Source organism: Bos taurus, chromosome 15 (genome assembly GCF_002263795.3).
Source record: "Bos taurus isolate L1 Dominette 01449 registration number 42190680 breed Hereford chromosome 15, ARS-UCD2.0, whole genome shotgun sequence".
Classification (NCBI taxonomy): Eukaryota; Metazoa; Chordata; class Mammalia; order Artiodactyla; family Bovidae; genus Bos; species Bos taurus.
Window position 1 is genome coordinate 66495828 of NC_037342.1, and position 13651 is coordinate 66509478.

Sequence of the window (13651 nt, forward strand, 5' to 3'; positions counted from 1 at the left end):
TGGTTCCTTTTTCTCAACCTTAAAAAACATCTAATTTCCGCCCCCTTTTCCAGGAGGCGGACTGTGGGATGACCCTCCATCCACTGAGGTTGCGGGGACAACTTGGAAACCTTGGTGACCAGACGCCCCGCCAGCCTCGGGCTCCGGGCTCCAGGGCTTTCGCTCCAGGCGCCCTGAATGAGCTCTGTGTCTTCCAGCAGAGAGTGTGGCTTGCTGCCACCTGGAAGACGCAGGAGTGTGGAAGCCGGAGTCCAGAGCAGCTATAATTGTGGGCTCACACTGAGCCCAGCAAGCCTTGGAGAGACTTGCTACATTCCTCGCAGAGGACAAATTAGATTTATATCCTTTAATCAGAGTCAGGGCTCCTGGCGCTCCCTCACGGGCCACCGGGTGGGGGCCTCCTGTGGGGAGAAGGGCTGGGTGGGAGGGGGGCCGGGGAGGGGTGGCCGCAGCTCTTTGTCGAATATATTTTTGTTCTATTAGGGAATAAAGGGGAATACAGCCCTTAGGTAATTTTCCAGAATAACTTATTAAGAAGCAGCCATCTGCAGGTTTTTCCAGATGATTCCCTCCTTAGTTTTAACATTTGATTTTATTTTTTACTATTAGTTTGGGCCAAAGGTTGGGGCTATCAGTTTCATAACTACATAAAAGTCCTCTTACCCAAAGTTGTTCCTCGTAAGTTTTAAGGCATGCTTTGCCTTTTTTAATATTTTGTAAATTCTTGAATAGAAGGATGACCTTGTCCTTTTGGCTTTTGCTTCTGAAAGTTGAAGGAGCCAATCTCTCTCATCCTCTCTGTGGTTGTGTTTGTGGAGGGGTGTATTTTGATAATGAGCAGTGCTGTGCAATTCCTTCCCTGTATCATCGTGGTTACTCTTATATCATTAAGTTCTCCAGGCATATTTACTTATGGTGATATTTTAATAAATTTGTTTTTTTTTTTAAGAAAAAGATGCTAATAGAAAATATAACCCATATTTTGAAAGGACATCTCACTGTTTTCCCTCAGAGTGTATGTTCTAAGACCTGCAGATGTAAATGGGGCTTATATATTACCACATACATCTCTAGAGATAAACAAAAATGGATTATGCTATATATACTGTTCTGCACCTTGCTTTCTCTCCTCTGCCTATATTGTAGATATTCTTCCATGTCAGTACATTCTGGCTGCTGGGTTTTTTTTTCTTTTAAAGCCTGTAGTGTTCTTGGTGGGTATGCCATATCATATTTACCCATCTCCTGCTTGGTAGATGTTTAAGTTCTTCAAAGTTTTGAGCTTTTGCAAATAACCACGTAAAGGAAAACCAGCCTTCTGCGTGTTTCTCTATGCATTTATATTAATATATTCCTAAGGATGGGCTTCCCCAATGGCTCAGCGGTAAAGAATCCGCCTGCAGTGCAAGAGACGTAGGTTCTATCCCTGGGTCAGGAAGATCCCCTTGAGAAGGTTATGGCTACCCACTCCAGTATTCTTGCCTGAGGAATTCCATGGACAGAGGAGCGTGTGGTCTACAGTCCATGGGGTCACAAAGAGTTGGGCATGACTTAAGTGACTTAGCACACATGCATTCCTAAGGATAGATTCCTAGAAATAAAACCAGTGAATCCAAAGATAAGCGCATATTAAATACTGCTGGGCACTGCCAAATAGCCCCAGAGAGCTGGTACCAACTGATTTTCCCCCCAGTAGTATCGGTGTGCCAGTGTCCTTAGAGCCACGCACAGCCACGTCAGCTCAGTATTATCCATCTTATTAACTTTTGCTGATCAGATTGTTTTTGAAAATTGCATTTCCATTTGCATTTGTTTAATTGCCATTGAGGTTGTGCATCTTTTTTTCTATTAGCCACCTGCATTTTTTGTGACATGCTTGTTTATTTCCTGTATCTGTTTTCCCTTTGGTTTGTTTGAGATTTCCTTATGAATTTTTAAGTTCTTTGTAAATAGGGACACAGAGGATTGTTCTGAAAGATAACATTTAGGAAAAAATCATCTTGATGGGCTTTCCAGGCTATAAAGCTCCACAAAAGATCAAGTAGTCCATCTTCTTTTTGGCGCTGATTAAAGGTTTTGGTTTTCTGTTTTGTTTTTATCTAATTAGGTGCAAATTTTCCTCTTAGCTGGAGAGTCCCGGCTGTCTGTAACTGCATTATCGTTGGTGCAGCGTGGGGTGGATGGTGATGTGCCCTGGAAAGGGAACAGTGCCAGACAGGGGTTGGTTCCTGTTGGAGCTGAGTACTGTGGATGTTCAGTGAGAAGCAGAATTCCTTGCCTTGTTTAAGACCCCGGCTGCTCCAGTCTTTAGCATAAAGACCCATGATCGACAAAAGGAGAGATAGGGAGAGTCTCTCGAGCTCTGTTGGCAGTTCTGGCTCGTGGTGTTTCTTCATTCTGCTGGCATTTCCTAGATGGGTGCTGCTCCCTAAACTATCTTGGCAGGTTCACATGGAGCCAGGATTTTTCCTTCCACGTCCAGAGCCCGTGGAGGGTAGCCACCTCCCATGCTGATAAGCAGACTGGGTTGTTTGTTCCAAGGAGGCCAGGGTTTCCAGAAATGGAGGTGGCTGGGGGCCCAAGTCCCCGTGTTCTCGAGACCTTGGATGGCAGGACACCTTTGACAGAACCCCTTAGACCCCTCCATTTCTCCAGGCCACCCACGCTGCTCCAGTAGCAGAGGGCTTGCCTCCTTGTCTGCTCTGGGTGAGAGTCCCAGCCCCCAATGCCACTGTCTTCGGTGCAGCTGTCACTGCTCCCTGGATACGGAAAGAAACAAACAAAGGCCAAGTGTGTGGAGTGCTGATGGTTTGAGATTCACTGCGGTGAAAGGGGAATCAACCTCCCCCGGGTGGAAGCCCGAAGGCTTGCCTGAGGCTGCCTGCAACCCAGCACAGAGCAGAAGCAGAAGGGGGCCTGACTCTGTGCGTGTTATCAGTGCCTGGATGCATCTGGGCCTGATTCTTCTCTCCCAGGAACCTTGATTTCTTGTGAGCAGGCTCTTGAGAGAATGGGTCATCACAGAATGTTGTCATTCCTGTGTCCCCGACAACTGTGTCAGCTGTTGCTGACAGCACATGCCCTAGACAGAGTTCTCACGCCCAAGAGTCCTGGAGGCCAATTCTTACCTGCGGAGGTTACCGTCAAAGGATGGGCCGTGTAGGAATTTTTACTTTGAGCCATGGAGAATTATCCATTTAAGCTCAAGTGAATCTAGAAGTGAAGACGGCTCTGTAGAAAATCCCTGAGCCCATGGACTTCTCAGAAAGGAGCGCAATAACAGTAATAGGAATGAAATTACTGGGGAATCCTGCTCCCCTGCTCCCATTTTTCAGATAATTGAGTTGAGATCAAATTGTTATCTGAGCATGAAGAAACATGTCTTCATTCCATAAATCTTAAGCTGCATACAAATGTGGACTGTCCATATGATTGAGGAATAATTTTAACTTGCAGGAATCATCCACAAAATGTTGAGCGAGAAGCTATTCAGAATATGATAGCCCTCAGAAGCAGCCATCCATATTTCTATACACCCACACACTTCGTGCCTCCCACCCTCTCTCATTTCAACATTCTGTCCTTGGCTCTGGGCTACATTAGGACATTTTCCCTCCCTTGGTGTGAAAGTTGCTCATGGGGTTTTGTGGGAAGACTGGCACACAAACAGTGGGTATTGTGAGAAGGGGAGAGATAGACATTTGCGTCAGTTATGTTGAAAGTTCTGATAGGGGAGCTTGCAAAGTGACCTGCATGTTAGGGCCATGGGAGAGGTGGGCAGGCCAGGACATGCACCCCTCCTGTGCTGACCCCAGGGCCGTGGCCCTACCCTCCATGGAATGACAGTGAGGGATGTGATCAGGTTTGCTCTATAGTTACATGAAGGACGCCTTTTAGAGGTCAAGACTGGACTTTGGAAAGCCAGCGAGGAAGCTATTAATGCAAAGCCATAAAGGCAAGAGAGAAGTATTCGAACTAGGGTTGTGAGTGGTAGGAATGGTGAGGAAAGATGCAAGTGAAAAGTGTTTTACATTGGTTGATCGACGTGGGTGGAAGTAAAGGGGGAGGGATGGTTGGCCAGTCTACCAACTGAGATACTGAGTGATACAGGAGGGGCAGGTTTCGAAGAAAAATCCAGAGTTCTGTTCGAAACATGCTGAGTTGATGCCTGGAACAGGGTGTCTTGGGCAGTAGTGGGTGGAAGCGTGCAGTTGTGGGTGGAGGATGAAGTTGAAGGGAAGAGAGCTGAGCTGGAAGTTGACCCTCATGGCAGACAAGAGAGCTTATCCAGGGAAGATGACTCTGTCATTCAAGAAATGGGAGACACAACTCTGGAGGTGAAAGAGGGGTGGGTGGAGTGAGAGAAGCCTTCAAGGAGATGGAGGAGGAATGATCAGAGAGCCAGGAGTGTGGGGAAGATGGGGGAACTGGAGAACATCATGTTGGTGAGGCCGAGGGAACAGAGTTTCAGGAGGAGGGAGCCGTCCAGGTTATCCAGTGCAGCCTGGTCGTGTGCCAGATAAAGACTGAAAGTAGCTTTTGGATAACAAATGCTGGAGAGAGTGTGGAAAAAAAGGGAAGCCTCCTACACTGTTGGTGGGAATGTAAATTGATGTAGTCACTATGGAGAACAGTATGGAGGTTCCTCCAAAAACCAAAAATAGAGTTGCCATATGCTCCAATAATCCCACTCCTGGGGGACATATCTGGATGAAACTACAATTTGAAAGGCTGCATGAATGCTTATGTTCATAGCAGCATTATTTTCAATAGCCAAGACAAGGAGCAACCTAAGTGTCCATCAACAGATGTACAATGGAATATTACTCATCCATAAAAAAGACTGAAATAATGCAATTTGCAGCAACATGGAGGTACCTAGAGATTATCATACTAAGATAATGATCAGAAAGAAAAAGACAGATACTATACTACGTCACTTATACGTGGAATCTAAACTATGTTGCAAATGAACCTATCTATGAACCAAAACAGACTCACAGGCATAGAGAACAGATTTGTAGTTTTCAGAAGGGAAGAGGGGTGGGGAGGGTTGAATTGGGAGTATGGACCTAGCAGATGCACACTGACATATACAGAATGGATAAACAAGGTCTTACTGTATGGCACAGGGAACCGTATTCAGTATCTACAAACCATAGTGGAGAAGAATATGAAAAAGAATATATATACATACTCACACACAACTGAATCTCTTTGCTGTACACCAGAATCCAACACAGCGTTGTAAATCAACTATTTTTCAGTGAAATAAATTAATAAATAGCTCTCGGATTCATCAGTTGGGAGGCCCCTGGGGACTTTGCGAAAATAGATCCAGGAAAGCAAAGGGGGCAGGAACCAGCTGGGTGTCAGAGGGTGAAGAGCATGCAGACTCTAGGGGCTGAGCCTGCTGAAAGGCGATGCTGGTCTCTGCGTTCACCAAGCCTTTGACTTCTTTCCAGTGTCCTGGTGCTGAGCTGCACCTGTTATCAGAGCGCTGTGCGAACCTCAACCGGAGCCACGTGGCGGGCCTCTTCAGGTTATCAAAAATCCTTTCTTAATGAGCAGCTCCCGTCTCTCAATCTCTCATCTCACCGAGTAGGATTCTATCTTCTTCAGTTTAAGGTGGATTCTTTTGCACTTGAGATCACCTTTCCTCTAATTATTAATCATGTAACTACCTTATAATGATATGTCTTGTGTAATGACATAGTCTCTGCCTACATTACATCTAGTCTTTATATAATAGTCATTCTTTAATAGTGGATAATAATACTTCTGACACATGAACTCTGGCTCATCTATGGCCCCAGTCTGCGTGCTGTCATAAAATGTCTGAAAATGCCGGAAGCTTCAACTGAATTTTTAGTATACGTATCTTTTTTCTTTTTTTTCTGTGAGAGGTTTTCTGGTCCAAATGATAAACAGTAAGAGTTGAAATGTTTTCAAATCTGGGACTGTATATGAGTCCAATACCACGAGGGACAACAGCTCTTAGACCACCCTCGGGAGCTTATCGAGCTCCTGTTTGGTCCATCTTTATTTTATAGATGAGGAAACTGAGGCACAGAGGACTTAAGCCATCCCCCTGAGCTTAGGTAGAGTGGAATTAGAATTTAAAGTTTGTGGGCTTTAGGGCTGACCTGAAAGAAACCAGCTCTGAAATGGATCCCTCTTTCAGTTTAATTTGGTTTGTTTTCTGGGCCATCATAAACTACCCTTCACAATGTGGAGAATCCGAACAGGTTCGCCTGCAAGGTTTCAGCCCTTTGTCCTTTCCAAATCTCACAAATCTCTTGCAAAGATGAGTGGCTCCCTCTGAAATCAGCGCTCATTCAGACATGCAGACTGAAGCGGGACTCCAGCCGTAAATACTGCTTAATTCTGGCACTTGCTGGATGTACAAATATCATTTGCTCAAGAAGTCAGCTAATTTCTCCTGATGGAGGGCCTGTCGGCGCGCTGAGCACGGAGGGAGGTACTCACGTGAGCAGATTGTAGAAGCAGGACGGACAGATTTAATGGATTAAGCTGCTTAAGAAAATTTAAAAAGACGCACCAGTTAATATGTATTCCCCCCTTGCTTGGTGGTAACAGGCTAGCGTTTTTGATTTCCCTGGCAGAGTTCCTCTCCTAATCGGAAGTGATAAGCCAGACAGTCGTTCATTTTCTGAGACGTGATGGAAAATTGTGGATGATTGCAGGGAACCAGGGAGCCCTTGACTCCACAGGGAATGGGGGAGGGCAGATCTGGTTTGTGACTTTAGATATTATTTTCTCCTGGGGCAGGGGAGTTGGGAGACCATCTCCATGGGGGATGATGCAGGAAGTCAGAGTCCTAAAATGTGGTGGCAAGAGTTAAATCTCCCCCAGGGACTGGAACCTGAGTTCTCTGGCCAATTCCATCCCAGGCTGACCTCTGAGTCTTAGTGTCTTTGTGTTTGAAAAGGAGGAACTGCCTTTAGTACCTGCCTTGCGGGAATGTTTTTAGACCTTCAGCAGAGGACCTCTGTGTAAACCCCGGGTATTAGTTTTAAATGCTAGAGAACGTATCTAGGATGGACAGATGGCAAATGTTCGCCTGCCTCAGGGACCGAGGGTGTGTCCATGGAAGCAAGAATGAGTGGTCAAGAGCTGGAAGGGAACTTGGACGTCATCTGTTACTACTTTATTTTACAGCCAGGGTACCTGAGACCCCAAGAGATGAAGTTTCACCCCCAGATTCCAACGGTGAAATCCCATGTGCCTTTCACCTTTGACCTGTTTCATAACCACGTGGTTTGGAAGGGTTGGCTCATGAATATAGCTTGGCTGCTGTTAAAGAGCCTTAGGAATGATCAGTGGAGGGTTAATTATTTCTTAGGAATAGTGAAACTGAGACTGTCGTGTGTTAGAATACGCGGTCAGCATCGCATTGTGAATTCTTAAAACCTAGTGACTATCTTCAAAGTCTACTGTTCTGGACCTAAGTGACATTGGTCTCAGCCAGCCAACCAGCTCTGCCTGCTCGGTCTGTGTGCCCTTTCTAAGGAGGCGGAGGGAGGAAGGGGGCTCAGCCTTGTCTGAGTTACCACTACGGAACCTGCCCTAGGAGGAGAGGCAGGGCGATGGTGGAGGGAAGGAAGGAGTCACGGGCTAGAACTGTTATTGAACTCTCAGTGTATGCTGCCTACACTATTATATTTACTTTATCTCTCTATTATATATATATATATATAATGTATTATATATGTGTGTGTGTATGTATGTATTATATCCCTTCCCATTTGGCTCAGTGGTAAAGAATCTGCTGCCATACAGAAGACTCAGGTTTGATCTGTGGGTTAGGAAGATCCCCAGGAGAATGAAATGGCAACGACTCCAGTATTCTTGCTTGGGAAATGCCATGGACAGAGGATCCTGGTGGGCTACAATCCATGGGGTCGCAAAGAGTCGGACATGATTTAGCAACTACACTAATCCCTCAGCAACCCTGATAGGGAGGTAGGGTCACCCCAGTTTCGTGAGTGGAAAATTCCAGCTCAGAGAGGGTAACTTACCTGTCTGAAGTCACACGGCTAGTTAACAGTAGTAAGAGAATCACACATTTGGCAATGGTGATGGGGCATACCAAATCAAAGCCTTGGCTGCCCCAGCTTAGCCCACATTTGCTCAGCCTTCTGCAGCCTCATGATGGGGAATGGGATGGAGTAAGGAGGCAGATGTCATGGACTATTCTGAGAAAGCAAGCTTTCCTGTGGCTTCTTCCCACCCTGACATCTCAGGGAGTTAGTATTTATAAATTATCTGACCTGGCTGACCCTTGTTATTTTTATTTTTGGAATGTCATGCCTTAGTGAGTTGGGTGGGTAAATCTGTCTTGTGAAAAGTGTTTATTTTTTTCCTCTACAATCCGCTTCTGCGCTGCAACTGTTGCTGCCTTTCAGAAAATGAAAAGAGTTCGTAACAGACTGAATCTCTCAGATGAAATGTCCTTGCAATTTTTTTCCTCTATGTGAGCACTTGCCCCCTTTTCTCTCTCTTCCTTTTATAGTTGATGAAGTTTTTGATGCTAGAATACTAGTGATAAACAGTTCCATATGTCTTTCATAGACTTTTCTCAAATATTAGCATAATATTTGGTCTTTATAATAAATTTTATTAATGAAACATATTTTAAAGGATGGGAAAAGGACCAAGAATAACACAAAGAAAGCCTATGTGCTTTCCACCCAGCTCCATTAAACTCTGATATTTTGTTGTGCTTGCTTCAGACTGCTTGAAAGAAAGAAATCTTACAGTTGAAGTTCACTGAGTACCCTCTGACCCCATTCGACAGAGGGTAACCACTATCCTGAATCTGATATCTTCCTTTCCTGCACATTTTCAAAAATACCTTCACATCTGGATGTGTCTCTTAGAGTACCATGTTCTTCGATGAAATAGCATGTACTTCAAGGTATATTCTGCTACTCACTTTTTTCATTAAGCATCAGCTTTCTCAGATTGAGTTCATTAAATTCCAGCCTGGGCAATTAGTCCACGGCTTTGAATGGACTGGATTCTACTTCCATTCTCGTTTTGATGACTTTGTTGTGTCTCGCAGTTTTGTATTACAACAGAGCCACCGTGAAGGTTCTGTTGCTCCTGTCCTGTGCATGCTTGCCTCAGGCCTGGAGTAGGTACCAGAAGAGGATCAGCTGGGTTAAAGCCCTGGTACACCTTCAGCCTCACCGGGCATTGCTAAAAGGCTCTTCTGTGCTATTCCACACCTGTAGCTGGGAGTTCACATTGTATGTAACCCATCATTGTGCCATGTGAGAATATCAGACTTCAAATCTTTGCAAGTCTGGTGAGTGTGAAAGAGAACTCCTTTGTTTCATTTATCATGCTCTGATGACAAGTGAGTTTGAGTTTGTCTGAAGCAGCTATTTGAGTTTTCTCATCTGGGAACATAACTGTTCATTTCTATGCTCTGACCAGTTTTCTGTTGGGTGGTCTATGTTTCCATATATAGTCTTATAAGAAAATCCTGAATATGGATCTTTGTGGGTTATATATATGGCAGATACCATTTCCAGTTAGTTGCTTATCTTTTAACTTCGTTTATAGCATCTTTTAATAACCAGATGTTTTCCACTTTAATGCAGTCATATTTATCACTTTTAATGACTTGTGCTCTTTTGACTCTTCTTTTAGAAATCCTTCCTTACCATGTGCTCATCAGGGTATGCTTTGGGGCCTAAATGGAGCTCATTTTGCTTTTCTGGCCTTATTTCTTGGTTTGCTGTGCGACTTTCCATGCTTGCCTTGGGTGTGTCTGTATAAGCTGCACAATGGTTTCTAAGGACTGTAGGCATGACTGCACCTGTCCTGGGCCAGATGGGGCTGTGCTGACCTTGGAGTTGGAGATAAATTCCCCTCTTCTTGACCCTTTGGCTGTTTCTGAGAGGTGCTGAAGTGTAGAATTGATTGGTCCTCTCTGAAGCCTGGCTTATCTTCAAGCCTGATGAATTGGTTATAAAGTTGTCCCTTCTCTTGTCCTTCGGTTTATCTTCACTGCCTGATTTTTACTTCCTGCTGCTGCTGTCAATTGAAGCTGAAAAGACAAAAGGCACATGAGGCTAGGTTCTCACCCAGGCCTGCCATGCAGGTCACCCTTGGTGAGGACTCAGCGTGTGTGAAAAAAGAGCAAGTGCCCATAGAAGTTCATCCAGAAAAGTTCTTTGTTTCTCTTCTTCCCTCGTGGGAGCTCAGGAATGTTTTACAGAACCAATCTCATTACCCATTGCTTTTTGCACAGAAGTATAAATAGATTCGGGTTTCCCAAGTGGTGCCGTGGTTAAGAATCTGCCAATGCAGAAGACACAAGAGACGTGGCTTTGATCCTTGGGTCGAGAAGATCCCTTGGAGTAGGAAATGCAACCTGCTCCAGTATTTTTGCCTGGAAAATTCCATGGACAGAGAAACCTGGCAGGCTGCAGTACATGGGGTTGCAAAGAGTTGGACACTACTGAGCACACATAAATAGGTTCAGGTAGGGTTTAGATAAATTCACAGAACCTGAGCGTGTCAGAACTGGAAGTATCCTTAGGAGTCATCGCTCATGCAGTCAACAAGCATTTCCTGCATGTCTGCCGGGTGCCTGGCACTTGCTGAGGACGTAGGGCAGCAGAGATCCCTGCCTTTGTGGTGGTGGTGAGGGCAGCCAGTAAACCAAAGGAATTGTTTTAGAGTGTTGGACGTGTGATGACATAGAGAGGAAGACCCTTTGGATTGAGTGCCTCTTCCATTTTGAAATTTTAGGCAGACCTACTTTCTTGCTTAAGAGTATGCAAACTATGGCCCAGGGGCCCAAACTCAGAATGGTTTTTACCCTTTTAAAGTGGTTGAGAAAACTTAAACATTTGCAGTAGCTTTTAATGATAGGGGATACCAACTTTGAACTTCGGCCATGTGCCCTTCCCCGCCCAGAAGAATTCTGTTCTCTTCATTAGTAGACTTGCGCTACAGAAACATTGCTCTCGATTGTTATGTCAGTATTTTGAATCGCATCGCTAAAAGTTGTGTACAAAACTGTTTTTTCTCCTCTTCTATAAGTACTGGTGTAATATCTTTAATTTGGCCTTCTGTACCGCACAGCCTAAAATATTTACTGTCTGACCCAAAACACTGGCAGATCCCTGTACTGAGTTTTGTCTTCAGTCTGATTTCTGGTTTGCAAAATGGGTGTGGAGCCTATTTCAGAGGACTACTGTGAAGACCGAGGAAGAGAGCGGATGTTAGACTTCTGCCAGGTGCTAATGTCAGTAGATGTTAGATTTTCCGGAGTGAGAAGTCAATAATCAACTTCTCAAGGGCATGTGAGGGTTGGGGACCAGGATGGAGGGTGGAGCTCAGAACTCACCTTTGAGAATCAACCCCACCCCAGGAACAGCATACCCCAGTGTTGCTGTCCAGCCCCTGAGTCATGGACCTTGGGCCTCACAAAGGCCGCATCCTGCCAGCTCTGCAAATCCCCACAATGTTAATGCCGCTGGGATATAATTTTCCTCATGAAACGCAATGAAGCATAACTAAAAAATGTAAGTAACAGCTTCGGGCCCTTAATGAGGCTATAAATACAGTATGAAAATAATTTATACAGCTATTTCCTGGTGAAGAGCTGTCCTTTTCTTAGACCTCTTTGCTTTTCTCTTTGCTTGCCTCATTAATACTAGCCATTGGCTTTCTTTGCTCACTCATTTTAAGAAGGAAACAAGGATTTGTCACTTTGTAGTGGCTGCTGCTCTGCATTGCACGAGAGAGGCAAATGGGAATGTAGAGTGAAGCGCAGATGCTGGGCAGACAGCTCAGCTTGCTCACTGTCCAGGTGACTCACTCCATCCATAAATCATTCCTGTGGGAAACTTACACCCCACCTTCCTTCAGGGTCAGTGTAAATATAATATGGTGTATGTGTAAATATGAAAGTGAAAGTGTTAGTTGCTCAGTCGTGTCCGACTCTTTGCGATCCAGTGGACTGTAGCCTCCCAGGCTCCTCTGTCCTTGGGATTCTCCAGGCAAGACTACTGGAATGGGTTGCCATTCCCTTCTTCAGGGGATCTTCCCAACCCAGGATCGAACCCAGGTGGCCTGCAATGCAGGCAGATTCTTTACAGTCTGAGCCACAAGGGAAGCCCCATGAAATCTGTGTAAAAATGAGATGTATGAATGCCAAGGGTGTCATCCCTGGGCCGAACCCATGAGTCATTTTATAGCTTCTCCCCTATGTCCCTGGGCTGTATCTTCTTTGAACAGGTAGATATGCAGAGATTGGGGTTCTTAGAATGAGCTCTCAGGGCGGGCAGGTTGCTGTGCAGAGTCTTGACACAGCTGGAGACCTGGTCCAGCTTCTGCACGTGGAGGCAGAGGCCCATCCTCACACCAGGCTCGGACGTCCACGTGTGAATCCTCCCACCCTGCTGACAGCTAGGATGCTCCCCAGACAGCTCTAGCGGGAAGCAGTTGGTTTGATGAGAACCAAATGGCTCTGGGCAGTGCTCAAGGCAGATGTGTCTGGTTCCATCCAACACCAGTACCACCATGAGGAGTGGTCTGGGATCGAAAGGACCTGCAGGGATTTTTCAGGGCTGCTGAGAAACTAATCCTGGTGGACCTGCTCACTTGGTGCTTTACACGTGCCCATGCATGAGATGTTCATGTGCATTTGAAAGAGCAAGTCAACGGGAAAGCAGATGGTTGTCTTCAGTGGCCTTGTAACATGATGTGTGTTGGCACCAGGGAATGGGAAGAGGTGTGTTCATTCTCCAGGGAGGTTTTAGGGGAAAGCCGAGTTGAGATCTGCAGGTGGGAACACTAAGTTTGTGTGTGTCTGTACATATACCTGTATATGTCTTGTTTTGTTCTTCACGGAGCCTGCAGACCCGATGGTCAGGAAGCAAAAGCTAAAACCGAAGGTGATTGGACAGATATCTGAAAGTAGGGCCTGTTGATAGTTTGCAGATGCCAAGTCTGTAAGACATCACGATAAGGGGTGACCTTAGAGGGGGAAGATCAACAGAGGGAGGGAGGAGCATATGGAGGGCTCCAACCGGTGCAGGCGAATTCTCGTTTCTCAGCTGAAAAAGTCAGCACTGCTCACTGCCTGTTCCAGAAGGCACAGAATGCAGCAGCTGTCTTGAGTTTTTGCAGCACCCCCTCATCAAATAAAAATTTGTGGGTGCCAGAAATTTTGGAAGAAACAGCAGCAGCAGCTTCTTCTTTTGCCCAGTGGGGGAGGACTTGGGTGTGTTTTTTTTGTTGTTTTCTTGGTGCAGATGGTGTAGTTATTTTAAGTAAGTGATGTGCTGCTGCAGTGAAAATGGGCAACTCTTTTTCGTTTTTCAGCTTAATGAAAAAAGAAAAAGGAGAAGGAAAAACCCCAGCTAGCCAACTTCGTGCTAATGCTTGTCTTTTTTGGATTCTAAATGTGTCCCAAGACACTGAGATGGGATAAATATTTCAGCCACTAGAAAGTCCTACTGTCGGGCTCAAAAGATTTCTAACCTCTTTTAAAGCTGGCAGAGTAGTAATTTACTTATACTCATCCAGACACCCCCATGTCCCTTATTTTTATGTATGTACAGATTCTGCTCACCTTCTAGGGGGACGAGGCAGGGGGTAGATG

The 13651-nt window shown here is 45.4% G+C and overlaps 1 protein-coding gene across 2 annotated transcripts in view; it reads left to right on the top strand.

The window, feature by feature from the left end:
* The window catches only part of LDLRAD3 (low density lipoprotein receptor class A domain containing 3), a 271800-nt gene that overhangs the window by 64596 nt on the left and 193553 nt on the right, over positions 1-13651 (top strand). The window contains exon 1 of one of the 2 annotated variants that reach the window (XM_005216383.5): positions 7883-11567. The exons of the other annotated variant lie outside the window; for it this stretch is intronic. The gene's annotated coding sequence lies outside the window, so the exon portion shown is untranslated. Of the gene's footprint in view, positions 1-7882; positions 11568-13651 lie in introns of those variants that run through there. 2 annotated transcript variants of the gene reach the window in all.